The sequence below is a fragment of the Arachis hypogaea genome, chromosome 18 (genome assembly GCF_003086295.3).
Source record: "Arachis hypogaea cultivar Tifrunner chromosome 18, arahy.Tifrunner.gnm2.J5K5, whole genome shotgun sequence".
NCBI classification, from domain to species: Eukaryota; Viridiplantae; Streptophyta; class Magnoliopsida; order Fabales; family Fabaceae; genus Arachis; species Arachis hypogaea.
In genome coordinates this window covers 54,867,864-54,883,754 of record NC_092053.1, presented here as the reverse complement: position 1 = coordinate 54,883,754, position 15,891 = coordinate 54,867,864, and the positions used below count along the sequence as shown (strand labels likewise).

Below are 15,891 nucleotides of genomic sequence, written 5' to 3'. Positions count from 1 at the left end.
CAAGCTTTTACATAAACTAAGCGAAAAGGACTCATCCCAATGGGTGTTTTATATGCTGTTCTGTATGCCTAGAGTGTATCTTGTAGCCTGGTGCTCCAGTCCCTTCTATGAGGCTTTACTATCTTCTGCAAGATACGCTTTATCTCTCTATTTGACATCTCGGCTTGCCCATTGGTCTGAGGATGGTATGCTGTCGCAACCTTATGAATTATCCCATGCTTCTTCATTAGTCCTGTTAGTCTTCTGTTACAAAAATGGGTGCCTTGATCGCTCACGATTGCTCGTGGGGATCCAAAGTGACAGATAATATGGTTTCTCACAAAGGAAACAACAGTGTTAGAATCATCAGTGTGGGTAGGAATTGCTTCCACCCATTTGGAAACGTAATCCACAGCTAACAATATATAAAAATAGCCATTAGAATTTGGAAATGGACCCATGAAGTCAATGCGCCAAACATAAAAAATTTCACAGAAAAGCATATATTGTTGAGGCATCTCATCCCTCTTGGATATATTACCAAATTTTTGGCATGGGGGGCAAGATTTACAAAATTAAGCAGTGTCTCTAAAAAGAGTAGGCCACCAGAATCCACAGTCTAAGATTTTTCTAGCAGTTCTTTGAGGGCCAAAATGTCCTCCACTCTCAGATGAGTGACAGGCCTCTAAGATGGACTGGAATTCTGATTGAGGCACACACTGTCTAATTACCTGATCAGCGCCACATCTCCATAAATATGGGTCATCCCATATATAATATTTAGACTCGCTTTTCAGCTTGTCTCTTTGATGCTTAGAAAAGTTTGGAGGAAATGTGCGGCTAACTAGATAATTAGCTACAGGTGCATACCAAGGGGATACTTCAGATACTGCTTGCAAGTTATCAAATGGAAAATTATCATCTATAGGAGTAGAATCATCCTTAATGTGCTCAAGGCGACCCAAGTGGTCTGCCACTAAATTCTGGTTACCACTCCTATCCTTTATTTCTAAATCAAATTCTTGTAATAGCAGTATCCAACGTATAAGCCTTGGTTTGGACTCCTTTTTAGATAATAAATACTTTAAAACTGCATGGTCCGAATACACTACCACTCTAGTACCAAGTAAATAAGCTCGGAATTTATCCAGAGTAAAAACAATAGCAAGAAACTCTTTCTCAGTAGTAGTATAATTGGACTGGGCAGCGTCTAAACTCTTAGACGCATAAGCAATAACAAAAGGATCCTTACCTTCGCGCTGAGCCAGCACTGCTCCTACTGCATGGTTGGAAGCATCGCACATGATTTCAAACGGCTGGCTCCAGTCTGGTCCTCTCACAATTGGAGCTTGAGTCAGGGCGGCCTTCAGCTTATCAAACGCTTGCTTGCAATCTTCACTGAACTCGAACTCAATATCCTTCTGTAGTAATCTGGATAAGGGAAGTGCTACCTTACTAAAGTTCTTAATAAATCTCCTGTAAAAACCTGCATGGCCAAGGAACGAACGGACTTCCCTCACAGAGGAGGGGTAAGGTAAACTAGAAATAACATTCACCTTTGCTAGGTCTACAGAAATGCCATTATTAGATACCACATGTCCTAATACAATCCCTTGTTTCACCATAAAATGACATTTTTCAAAATTCAATACAAGGTTTGTATTAACACATCCATCTAATACTCTAGATAATCCATCTAAGCAAAGGCTAAAAGAATCACCATAAACGCTAAAATCATCAATAAAAACCTCCATACAGTCCTCAATAAGATCAGAGAAAAGACTCATCATACACCTTTAGAAAGTAGCTGGTGCATTGCACAAGCCAAAGGGCATTCTCTTGTAAGCATAAGTCCCAAAAGGACATGTAAAAGTGATCTTTTCCTGATCCTCAGGAACTATATGAATCTGGAAATAACCTGTGTAACCATCTAAAAAGCAATAATGTGATTTACCTGACAGACGATCTAGCATTTGATCAATGAATGGAAGTGGGTAGTGATCCTTACGGGTAGCTTGGTTGAGACGCCTGTAATCAATGCAGACTCTCCAAGCATTCTGGACTCTAGTTGCTATGAGCTCTCCATGCTCATTCTTCACTGTAGTGACTCCAGAATTCTTGGACACCACTTGTATTGGGCTAACCCATTCACTGTCTGAAACAGGATAGATGATACCTGCTTCCAATAGTCTGGTCACTTCCTTTTTGACAACTTCTAAGATAGTGGGATTCAATCTTCTTTGGGGTTGATGGACAGGTCTTGCTCGCTCTTCTAAAAATATTCTGTGCTCACATACTTGAGGGTTGATGCCTACTATGTCTGCCAAACTCCACCCAATTGCCTTCTTGTGCCTCCTCAGTACATCAAGTAGCTGCTCTTCTTGTTGAGAAGTTCCCTTGCAATGATAACTGGAAACTTCTGCTCATCTTCGAGTTAAGCATATTTGAGATGTGGAGGAAGAGGTTTTAATTCCAGCTTCTGATCATGGGCAGGCTCTGGATTGTCTGGAACTTGTGAAAATGCTGAAGTGCCCTCATTGTCAATCAAGAGGATCCCCACACTTGGACCTTGTCCAGTGTGCCTCTCTTCTAATTCTTCCTTGTGAACTGCAGCTACAGTTTAATCTATGACATCATACTGGAAGATAGAATGATTTTCTAGAGGGTTGTTTATGACTCCATTCAGATTGAAGATTACTATTCGGCCATCTATTTCAAAAGAGTATGTTCCTGAAAAGGTATCCAATTTGAATTTTGATGTCTTCAGGAATGGTCTTCCAAGTAGGATTGATGATGGCTTATCTGAGTCATTATGGGGCATCTCCAAGATATAAAAATCAGTGGAAAATGTAAGCCCTTTAATGTTCACTAAAACATCTTCAGCAACTCCAGCCACTGTAATAATGCTTTTATCTGCTAACACAAAACGAGCTGCCGACCTTTTTAAGGGAGGGAGCCTAAAAATATCATATATAGACAAAGGCATTATACTAACGTAGGCTCCTAAATCACACATGCAATCATAAATTACTATTCCACTAACAGTACAACTAACTATACAAGGACCTAGGTCACTACACTTCTTAGGTAATCCTCCCATTAAAGCAGATATGGAACTACCTAAAGGAATAGTTTCTAATTCATGAATTTTGTCCTTATGTATACATAAATCTTTTAGAAACTTTGCATATTTAGGTACTTGTTGAATAACATCAAAAAGAGGAACGGTTACCTCAACTTTTTTGAATATTTCTACCATTTTGGGATCGGGTTCCAGCTGCTTCCCGGGCTTCCTTGCAAGTTGTGGAAATAGAATGGGAGTGGTGTTTTCTGCAGTGTCTGCGCCTCTTGGTGCTTCCTCCTGTGGTTGGGCTTCTTCTTTTTCAGTTATGTTCTGTATGTCCTCTTCCTCTTCAACATCTTCTATTTCTACGACCTCTTCAGCTGAGGCGTGCTCTGGTGGGATTGGCTCCTCCTGATTCCTCTCCTACAGTGTGGTTCCGGACCTTAGGGTGATGGCATTAATGCCCCCCTTCAGATTGGATAATGGTTGAGAGGGAATTCCAGTAGAACTTGAAGATTGGTTATTGGAATTTTTCATTGATCCAATCTGTGAGACAAGAGCTTGCAAAGTAGCGGTCAAACCATTCAGACTGGCATTAATGTTATTTTCCATGGTCTGTTGACTTCGCTCAAAAAATTTTAGTAACTCTTCATTTGGAGACGAAGAAGGGTGAGTAAATTGAGAGGTCTGCTATTGGGTATTCTGTGGTCCTTGGGACTGCCTCAGGTGAGGTGCTCTGTAAGGTTGGTTCTGCTGCCTGTTGTTGTTATTATTCCACCTCTGATTTTCCTGCTTATCTCTGCCTCCTCTGTTATTGTTGTCCCTCCAATTCTGGTTAGAATTGTCCTGCCATCCATGGTTATTATTTCCACCTTGATTGTACCCTTGGTTGGGGCGGTCATAAAAGTTATGAGTGGATGCCATCATGTTGTCTTCCTGTTGGAGCTGCGGGCATTCATCAGTATAATGGCTATAATCAGCACAAATTCTGCAGACTCTCTGTGGGACTAACTGTTGGTTTTGTTGTGGTGAAGGAGGTTGAGCTTGATGAACTTGTTGTTGATTCAATTGCATTTGCTTCAGTAAGTTGGTCATTTCACAGATACTCTGAGTCAGAGCAGTAGTCTCTCTGCTAGAGAATACTTCTGCAACGGCTTTTGAACGGCCTTGCTTCTGTCTGTGGTTCCTAATAGATTCAGCTAGGTCGCTGATCAATTGCCATGCCTCATCAGTGGTCTTGTACATCTTCATAGACCCATTGCTAGCACTTTCCAATGTGGTCTTATCTTGGGGCCTTGGTGGACGAAATTGTGATTACACTTTGATTATGTAAAATTCATTGTGCTTTCATTCCCTGGCAATGGCGCCAAAAACATGATGCCAATACCATGGTTCACAACTTCGCACAACTAACCAGCAAGTGCACTGGGTCGTCCAAGTAATACCTTACGTGAGTAAGGGTCGAATCCCACGTAGATTATTGGTATGAAGCAAGCTATAGTCACCTTGTAAATCTCAGTCAGGAAGATATAAAATAGTAATGGGGTTTTCGAAATTAATACTAAAATAAGGATAGAAATACTTATGTAAATCATTGGTGAGAATTTCAGATAAGCGTATGGAGATGCATTCGTTCCTCTCAACCTCTGCTTTCCTGCTGTCTTCATCCAATCCGTCTTACTCCTTTCTATGGCTGGCTTTATGTAAGGATGTCACCGGTGCCAATGGCTACTTTCGATCTCTCTCGGAAAAATGGTCCAAATGCTCTGTCACAGCATGGCTAATCGTCTGGAGGCATCACCTTTGTCGTTGGTTGCATCCTATTCCTCCCTGTGAAAATGGTCCGATACGCTGTCACTTCATGGCTAATCATCTTGGAGGTTCTCGATCATACTGGAATAGAATTTACTATCCTTTTGCGTCTGTCACTACGCCCAGCACTCGCGAGTTTTGAGTTCGTCACAATCATTCAATCCCAGAGTCCTACTCGGAATACCACGGACAAGGTTTAGACTTTCCAGACTCTCATGAATGCCGCCATCAATCTAGCTTATACCACGAAGATTCTGATTAAGAGATCTAAGAGATACTCATTCAATCTAAAGTAGAACGGAAGTGGTTGTCAGGCACACGTTCATAGGGAATGATGATGATTGTCACGTTCATCACATTCAGGTTGAAGTGCGAATGAATATCTTAGAAGCGGAACAAGTGAATTGAATAGAAAAACAGTAGTACTTTGCATTAATCTTTGAGGAACAGCAGAGCTCCACACCTTAATCTATGGAGTGTAGAAACTCTACCATTAAAAATACATAAGTGAATAGAGGGTAAGCATGGCCGAGTGGCCAGCCTCCCATGGAGGTCTAGAGATCTAAAAATGATCAAAAGATGTCTAATACAATAGTATAAAGTCCTATTTATAATAAACTAGTTACTAGGGTTTACAGAAATAAGTAATTGATGCATAAATCCACTTCCGGGGCCCACTTGGTGTGTGCTTGGGCTGAGCTTGAGTGTTGCACGTGTAGAGGTCCTTCTTGGAGTTGAACGCCAGCTTTTGTGCCAGTTTGGGCGTTGAACTCCACTTTGCAGCTTGTTTCTGGCACTGGACGCCAGAATTAGGCAGAGAGCTGGCGTTGAACGTCAGTTTGCGTCATCTAAACTTGGGCAAAGTATGGACTATTATATATTGCAGGAAAGCCCTAGATGTCTACTTTTCAACGCAATTGGAAGCGCGCCATTTTGAGTTCTGTAGCTCCAGAAAATCCATTTTGAGTGCAGGGAGGTCAGAATCCAACAGCATCAGCAGTCCTTCTTCAACCTCTGAATCTGATTTTTGCTCAAGTCCCTCAATTTTAGCCAGAAAATACCTGAAATCACAGAAAAACACACAAACTCATAGTAAAGTCCAGAAATGTGAATTTAACATAAAAACTAATGAAAACATCCCTAAAAGTAACTAGATTCTACTAAAAACATACTAAAAACAATGCCAAAAAGCGTATAAATTATCCGCTCATCACAACACCAAACTTAAATTGTTGCTTGTCCCCAAGCAACTGAAAATCAAATAGGATAAAAAGAAGAGAATATACTATAAATTCCAAACTATCAATGAAACATAGCTCCAATCAAATGAGCGGGACTTATAGCTTTTTGCCTCTTGAATAGTTCTGGCATCTCACTTTATCCATTGAGGTTCAGAATGATTGGCATCTATAGGAACTCAGAGTTCAGATAGTGTTATTGATTCTTCTAGTTTAGTATGATGATTCTTGAACACAGCTATTTTATGAGTCTTGCATGTGGCCCTAAGCACTTTATTTTCCAGTATTACCACCGGATACATAAATGCCACAGAGACATAATTGGGTCAACCTTTTCAGATTGTGACTCAGCTTTGCTAAAGTCCCCAATTAGAGGTGTCCAGGGTTCTTGAGCACACTCTTTTTTTTCTTTGGACCTTGACTTTAACCGCTCAGTCTCAAGTTTTCACTTGACACCTACACGCCACAAGCACATGGTTAGGGACAGCTTGGTTTAGCCGCTTAGACCAGGATTTTATTCCTGTAGGCCCTCCTATCCACTGATGCTCAAAGCCTTGGGATCCTCTTTATTTACCCTTGCCTTTTGGTTTTAAGGGTTATTGGCTTTTTGCTCTTGCCTCTTGGTTTTAAGAGCTTTTGGCTTTTTCTGCTTGCTTTTTCTTTCTATTTTTTTTTTGCCTATTTTTTTCTTTTTTTTTTCTGCAAGCTTTGTTCTTTGCTGCTTTTTCTTGCTTCAAGAATCATTTTTATGATTTTTCAGATTATCAGATAACATGTCTCCTAGTCATCATTCTTTCAAGAGCCAACATATTTAACATTCTTAAACAACAACTTCAAAAGACATATGCACTGTTCAAGCATTCATTCAGAAAACAAGAAGCATTGTCACCACATCAATATAATTAAGTTAAGTTCAAGGATAAATTCGAAACTCATATACTTCTTGTTCTTTTGAATTAAAACATTTTTCATTTAAGAGAGGTGATGGATTCATTTACATTCATAACTTTAAGACAAAGTTACTAACTACTAATGATCATGTAATGAAAACACAAATATAGATAAGCACATAACATAGAAAACAAAAAACAGAAGAAATAAGAACAAGGAATGAATCCACCTTAGTGATGGTGGCATTTCCTTCTTGAGGAATCAATGATGTCCTTGAGCTCTTCTATGTCTCTTCCTTGTCTTTGTTGCTCCTTCCTCATTGCTTTTTGATCTTCTCTAATTTCATGAAGGATGATGGAGTGCTCTTGATGTTCCACCCTTAATTGTCCCATGTTGGAACTTAATTCTCCTAGGGAGGTATTGATTTGCTCCCAATAATTCTGTGGAGGAAAGTGCATCCCCTGAGGTATCTCAGGGATCTCTTGATGATGAGCTTCTTCATGTGCCTGTTGAGATCCATGAATGTGCTCTCTTGTTTGCTCCATCCTTTTCTTAGTGATGGGCATGTGAGATGAATCTTTCCATCTCCCATGGCTCAGAGGTGGAAGCAATTGTCTTCCCTTTCCTCTTTCTTGAGGTTTCTTTGGCCTTAGGTGCCATTAATGGTAATGGCAACACAAAAAGCTTATGCTTTTACCACACCAAACTTAGAATTTTGCACGCCCTCGAGCAAAAGAAGAAAGAATAGAAGAAGAAGAAGAAGAAGATATGGAGGAGATGGAGGGATGTGTGTATGGATGTGAGTGGTGAATGGAAAACAGAAGGGATGATCATGAATGGAGAGAGGGAGGGTGAGGTGGGTGGGGATCCTGTGAGATTCACAGATCCTGAGGTGTTCAAAGATTTACAACCTTGCACCAAATTAGGCATGTAAAATGCCCTTGCACACAACTCTGGGCGTTCAGCGCCAGGTTGGTGCCCATTTTGGGCGTTCAATGCCCATTTGTTGCCCATTTCTGGCGTTGAACGCCAGAACCATGCTTGTTCTGGGCGTTCAGCGCTAGCTCCTATCCAGGGTGCAATTCTGGCGTTCAGCGCCCAGATGATGCCCATTTTGGGCGTTCAGCGCCCAGATACTGCCTATTTTGGGCGTTCAGCGCCAGAACCATGCTCTGTTCCGGCATTGAACGCCAGACAGGTGCTTCCTCCAGGGTGTGATTTTTCTTCCACTGTTTTTGATTCTGTTTCTAAATTTTTCGTTTATTTTGTGACTCCACATGATCATGAACCTAAGAAAACATGAAAAACAAAAATAGAATTAGATAAATAAACATTGGGTTACCTCCCAACAAGCGCTTCTTTAATGTCAATAGCTTGACAGTAGGCTCTCATGGAGCCTCACAGATGTGCAGAGCTTTGTTGAGACCTCCCAACACCAAACTTAGAGTTTGGATATGGGGGTTTGACACCAAACTTAGAGTTTGGTTGTGGCCTCCCAACACCAAACTTAGAGTTTGACTGTGGGGGCTTTGGTTGACTCTGCTTTGAGAGAAGCTTTTTCTGCTTCCTCTCCATGGAAGCAGAGAGAGATCCTTGAGTTGTAAACACAAGGTTGTCCTTATTTAATTGAAGGATCAATTCTCCTCTGTCCACATCAATCACAGCTCTTGCTGTGGCTAGGAAAGGTCTTCCTAGGATGATGGATTCATCCTCTTCCTTTCCAGTATCCAGGACTATGAAATCAGCAGGGATGTAAAGGCCTTCAACCTTTACTATCACGTCCTCTACTTGTCCATAAGCCTGTTTTCTTGAATTGTCTGCCATCTCTAATGAGATTTTAGCAGCTTGCACCCCATAGATTCCCAGTTTTTCTATTACAGAGAGGGGCATGAGGTTTATCCCTGAACCAAGGTCACACAGAGCCTTAAAGATCATGGTGCCTATGGTACAAGGTATTATGAACTTTCCAGGATCCTATCTCTTCTGAGGCAATGTCAGTTGATCCAGATCACTTAGTTCATTGGTGAACAAGGGAGGTTCATCTTCCCAAGTCTCAATACCAAATAATTTGGCATTTAGCTTCATGATTGCACCAAGGAATTTGGCAGCTTGCTCTTCAGTAACATCCTCATTCTCTTCAGAAGAGGAATACTCATCAGAGCTCATGAATGGCATAAGGAGGTTCAATGGAATCTCTATGGTCTCTAGATGAGCCTCAGAGTCCTTTGGTTCCTCAGAGGGAAGCTCCTTATTGATCACTGGACGTCCCAGGAGGTCTTCCTCCTTGGGATTCACGTCCTCTCCTTCTCTTACAGGTTCGGCCATGGTGCTTATGTCAATGGCCTTGCACTCTCCTTTTGGATTCTCTTCTGTATTGCTTGGGAGAGTACTAGGAGGGATTTCAGTGATCCTTTTACTCAGCTGGCCCACTTGTGCTTCCAAATTTCTAATGGAAGACCTTGTTTCATTCATGACACTTACAGTGGCCTTGGATAGATCAGAGACTAAGTTTGCTAAGCTAGATGGATTCTGCTCAGAATTCTCTGTCTGTTGCTGAGTGGATGATGGAAAAGGCTTGCTATTGCTAAACCTGTTTCTTCCACCATTATTAAAGCTTTGTTGAGGCTTTTGATCCTTCCATGAGAAATTTGGATGATTTCTCCATGATGGATTATAGGTGTTTCCATAAGGTTCACCCATGTAATTTACCTCTGCTATTGTAGGGTTCTCAGGATCATAAGCTTCTTCTTCATAAGAAGCCTCTTGAGTACTGTTGGATGCAGCTTGCATTCTAGTCAGACTCTGAGAAATCATATTGACTTGCTGAGTCAATATTTTGTTCTGAGCCAATATGGCATTCAGAGTATCAATTTCAAGAACTCCCTTCTTTATATGCGTCCCATTACTCACAGGATTCCTCTCAGAAGTGTACATGAACTGGTTATTAGCAACCATGTCAATGAGTTCTTGAGCTTCTGCAGGCATTTTCTTTAGGTGAATGGATCCACCTGCAGAAGTGTCCAATGACATCTTTGATAGCTCAGATAGACCATCATAGAATATATCCAGGATGGTCCATTCTGAAAGCATGTCAGAAGGACACTTTTTGGTCAACTGTTTGTATCTTTCCCAAACTTCATAGAGGGATTCACCATCTTTTTGTTTGAAGGTTTGAACATCCACTCTAAGCTTGCTCATCTTTTGAGGAGGAAAAAACTTGGCTAAGAAAGCCGTGACCAGCTTATCCCAAGAGTTCAGGCTGCCTTTGGGTTGAGAGTCCAACCATATTCTAGCTCTGTCTCTTACAGCAAAAGGGAAAAGCATGAGCCTGTAGATTTCAGGATCTACTCCATTAGTCTTAACAGTATCACAGATCTGCAAGAATTCAGTTAAGAACTGAAAAGGATCTTCAGATGGAAGTCCATGAAACTTGCAGTTCTGCTGCATCAGAGAAACTAGCTGAGGTTTCAGCTCAAAATTGTTTGCTCCAATAGCAGGAATGGAGATGCTTCTTCCATGTAAATTGGAATTTGGTGCAGTAAAGTCACCAAGCATTCTCCTTGCATTATTGTTGTTGGGTTCGGCTGCCATCTCCTTTACTTGTTCGAAATTTTCAATAAAGTTGTCTCTGGATTGTTGTAATTTAGCTTCTCTTAGTTTCCTCTTCAGAGTCCTTTCAGGTTTTGGATCAGCTTCAACAAGAATGCCTTTTTTCTTGTTCCTGCTCATAAGAAGGAGAAGAGAACAAGAAAAGAAGAGGAATCCTCTATGTCACAGTAAAGAGGTTCCTTATCGTTAGTAGAAGAAGAGAAGAAGAAAAAATTCGAACACAGATAGAAGAGGGGGTTCGAATTTGGTGAGTGATGTGAGGAAGAGATGTTAATAGATGAATAAATAAATAGAATAAGCTGAGAGAGGGAGAGGATTTTCGAAAATAATTTTTGAAAAAGAGTTAGTGATTTTCGAAAATAGTTTTTAAAAAGAAGTTAGTAATTTTTCGAAAATTAAAATAAAAAAATAAAATAATTAGTCTAATTAAAAAGAAATTTTGAAAAAGAGGGAAGATATTTTCGAAAATTAGAGAGAGAGAGAGTTAGTTAGGTAGTTTTGAAAAAGGTAAGAAACAAACAAAAAGTTAGTTAGTTTGTTGAAACAAATTTTGAAAAGATAAGAAGTTAGGAAGTTAGAAAAAATATTTTGAAATCAAATTTTTGAAAAGGATAAGATAAGAAGATATTTTTGAAAAGATATGATTGAAATTAGTTTTTGAAAAAGATTTGATTTTTAAAATCACAATTAATGACTTGATTCACAAGAAATCACAAGATATGATTCTAGAACTTAAAGTTTGAATCTTTCTTAACAAGCAAGTAACAAACTTGAAATTTTTGAATCAAAACATTAATTGTTATTGTTATTTTCGAAAATTTGATACAAAAATAAGAAAAAGATTTTTGAAAAATATTTTTAAAATTTTCGAAAATAACTAAGAAAAATGAAAAATATTTGATTTTTGAAAAAGATTTTGAAAAAGATAAGGTTTTTAAATTGAAAATTTGATTTGACTCATAAAAACAACTGGATTTTAAAAATTTTTGAAAAAGTCAAATCTAATTTTCGAAATTTTAAGAGAGAAAAAGGGAAAGATATTTTTTTTATTTTTGAATTTTTATGATGAGAGAGAAAAACAAGAAAAATTATGCAATGCATGAGAATTTTAGATCAAAACATGTGATGCATGCAAGAATGCTATGAATGTCAAGATGAACACCAAGAACACTATGAAGATCATGATGAACATCAAGAACATATTTTTTGAAAAATTTTTAATGCAAGGAAAACATGCAAGACACCAAACTTAGAAATCTTTAATTCTTAGGCACTAAAAATTCAAGAATGCATATGAAAAACATCATACAACACAAAAACAATGTAATATGAAGATCAATTAAGAAGGTTTATCAAGAACAACTTGAAGATCATGATGAATGCAATGCATGAATGCAATTTTCGAAAAATGCAAGATGATTATGCAATTGACACCAAACTTATAACATGACACATGACTCAAACAAGAAACATGAAAAAATATTTTTGATTTTTATGATTTTATGATTTTTTTGTATTTTCTTTTTAATTTTTTTTCCGAAAATCATTTTGAAAAAGAAAAATAAGGATTAAAAAATTTTTAATATGAATTCCAGGAATCTAGCATTCTTAGTATAAAGCTCCAATCAAAGGGTCAGGCATGGCTTAATAGCCAGCCAAACTTTAGCATGTAACTCAGACATGACACGCCTCACGTACCCTATCCAGAAGAATTGAACATGGCTCCATTGAGGTGATTAGTTGAAGACCAATCCCAAAGCAGTTTGGGTATGGCTTTACAGCCAGATAGGCTTCAACATGCTTCATGAAACACTAGAATTTATTCTTAAAAATTCTGAAGGAAAATATATTTTTGAAAACATTTTTTTTTTGAAAACCTTTTCGAAAACAAAGGAGAAATTTTTGAAAGATTTTTGAAAAATTTTTGAAAACTTTTTGAAAAGAAAACGAAAAGAAAGTTACCCAATCTGAGCAACAAGATGAACCGTTAGTTGTCCAAACTCGAACAATCCCCGGCAACGGCGCCAAAAACTTGGTGGACGAAATTGTGATTACAGTTTGATTATGTAAAATTCATTGCTCTTTCTTTCCCTGGCAATGGCGCCAAAAACATGATGCCAATACCATGGTTCACAACTTCGCACAACTAACCAGCAAGAGCACTGGGTCGTCCAAGTAATACCTTACGTGAGTAAGGGTCGAATCCCACGGAGATTGTTGGTATGAAGCAAGCTATAGTCACCTTGTAAATCTCAGTCAGGCAGATATAAAATAGTAATGGGGTTTTCGAAAATAATACTAAAATAAGGATAGAAATACTTATGTAAATCATTGGTGAGAATTTCAGATAAGCGTATGGAGATGCATTCGTTCCTCTGAACCTCTGCTTTCCTGCTGTCTTCATCCAATCCGTCTTACTCCTTTCTATGGCTGGCTTTATGTAAGGATGTCACCGGTGCCAATGGCTACTTTCGATCTCTCGTGGGAAAATGGTCCAAATGCTCTGTCACAGCACGGCTAATCGTCTGGAGGCATCACCTTTGTTGTTGGTTGCATCCTATTCCTCCCTGTGAAAATGGTCCGATGCGCTGTCACTGCATCGCTAATCATCTTGGAGGTTCTCGATCATACTAGAATAGAATTTACTATCCTTTTGCGTCTGTCACTACGCCCAGCACTCACGAGTTTTGAGTTCGTCACAGTCATTCAATCCCAAAGTCCTACTCGGAATACCACGGACAAGGTTTAGACTTTCCGGACTCTCATAAATGCCGCCATCAATCTAGCTTATACCACGAAGATTCTGATTAAGAGATCTAAGAGATACTCATTCAATCTAAAGAAGAACGAAAGTGGTTGTCAAGCACGCGTTCATAGGGAATGATGATGATTGTCACGTTCATCACATTCAGGTTGAAGTGCGAATGAATATCTTAGAACCGGAACAAGTGAATTGAATAGAAAAACAGTAGTACTTTGCATTAATCTTTGAGGAACAGCAGAGCTCCACACCTTAATCTATGGAGTGTAGAAACTCTACTGTTAAAAATACATAAGTGAATAGAGGGTAAGCATGGCCAAGTGGCCAGCCTCCCATGGAGGTCTAGAGATCTAAAAATGATTAAAAGATGTCTAATACAATAGTATAAAGTCCTATTTATAATAAACTAGTTACTAGGGTTTATAGAAATAAGTAATTGATGCATAAATCCACTTCCGGGGCTCACTTGGTGTGTGCTTGGGCTGAGCTTGAGTGTTGCACGTGTAGAGGTCCTTCTTAGAGTTGAACGCCAGCTTTTGTGCCAGTTTGGGCGTTGAACTCCACTTTGCAGCTTGTTTCTGGCACTGGACGCCAGAATTGGGCAGAGAGCTGGCGTTAAACGCCAGTTTGCATCGTCTAAACGTGGGCAAAGTATGGACTATTATATATTACTGGAAAGCCATGGATGTCTACTTTCCAACGCAATTGGAAGCACGCCATTTTGAGTTCTGTAGCTCCAGAAAATCTATTTTGAGTGCAGGGAGGTCAGAATCCAACAGCATCAGCAGTCCTTCTTCAACCTCTGAATCTGATTTTTGCTCAAGTCCCTCAATTTCAGCCAGAAAATACCTGAAATCACAGAAAAACACACAAACTCATAGTAAAGTCCAGAAATGTGAATTCAACATAAAAACTAATGAAAACATCCCTAAAAGTAACTAGATTCTACTAAAAACATACTAAAAATAATGCCAAAAAGCGTATAAATTATCCGCTCATCAGGCCTCATACCCTGTGTGATGTAGCTGAGTAACACTATCTTGTCGATCATGTGGTGGGGGAATGCTTCTAGAAGACTATTGAAGCGCTCCCAGTATTCAAAGAGAGTCTCGTTGTCATTTTGAACAATCGCGGAAATGTCTTTCCTCAGTTTATCAGTAACTTCAGTTGGAAAGAATTTCTCCAAAAACTCTTTTTTGAGCGTATCCCAGTTGGATACATTTGCTAGGGGTTGAGTGTAGTACCACTCTCTTGCTTTTCCCTAAAGAGAAAACGGGAAAGCTTTCTGCAAAATTGAAGTTTCATCTGTACCATCTCGCCTGACAGTAGAACAGGCTGCCTGGAAATCTCTCAGGTGCTTGATAGGCTCTTGAGCAGGTAAGCCATGAAACTTGGGCATTAAATTGAGCAGTGCGGTCTTTATTTCGAAATCTGTAGCCACTGCTATGTGATGCGCTTGAAACGGTTGCATCGTAAAATCAGGGTCTCCTTCCTCCTGGATGGTAACTCTTCTGGCTGCCGCCATGTTACCTGTACGTAAATCAACCGAATCAGTAGAACGGGGGCTGGTTTCTTCCTCAGATGGCGTTTCAAATCCACCCTCAATGAGGACTAACCGACGCCGAGCTCGCCTTATTCATGAGATGGTTCTTTCAATCTCAGGATCGAATACTGGCAAGCATGGATCAGGAAGTGAACGCGTCATCTAGTGAAAGAAACATGCAGCTCATAGTAGCAAAATAAAATAAAATGCAAATAAATAAATTCTAATTAATAACTTTAGCACTCTATTGCAACTCCCCGGCAACGGCGCCAAAAATTGATGCGGGCAGAAATTGGTGAATTAAAAATTATTAGAATATATGCGTTGCAAGTATAGTTCTTAACTCGCTAGAAATCCACCACTCAATTTAGAAAGGTGTCACAGAAAATTGAAATTTAAAATACTGGGAGTATGAATCCTAGGTCGTCTCCCAACGAGTTGCAGGAAAGGGTGCTATTTTATTAATAAGATGTTTTCAAAAAGGTTTGAGTTGAGTAAATAGGAAATTAAATTGATGAAATTGAATAATGTAAATAAAAGCCTTGACTGGGAGTTGATTACATGGAAGCCCTATTCTTGATGGAACACTCTTAAGATTAATTAACAATTGGGGGTTATTTCGTTTAGTTATCCTTTACTAAGTAATGGAAGGTAAAACAAGTTGGAATACTGTTCTATCCACAAGTCCCAATCCACTCTTGGGAGGATTGGTGTCAGAAATTAGAGAGGAAACCAACAATAACCCAATTACAATCTTTCTCTTGAACCTTCCAACTCAAGGGTTCCTTTCAATCAACTCCCCATCAAGTTAGGGAACTACTCACTCATTATAAAGGTAAAATTCATAGAATATGAAAAGGAATTAAAGAAAGACATTGTAAATAAAAATTAAAATAGTCAATTAAAAATAAAAATGATCCTTGTATTAAATAAACCTAAAAATATTCCAATGGTAAAATTAAACAAAGCAAAGAACATGGAAGAGTAAGTCAAG

The 15,891-nt window shown here is 39.1% G+C and overlaps 1 non-coding gene across 1 annotated transcript; it reads left to right on the top strand.

Annotated features, from left to right (window-relative positions):
• The first annotated feature begins 10,068 nt into the window (after positions 1-10,068).
• Positions 10,069-10,176, top strand: LOC112774185 (small nucleolar RNA R71). Its single transcript, XR_003188684.1, has one exon. It is a non-coding gene; the product is annotated as a small nucleolar RNA R71 (small nucleolar RNA).
• Positions 10,177-15,891: the final 5,715 nt, after the last annotated feature.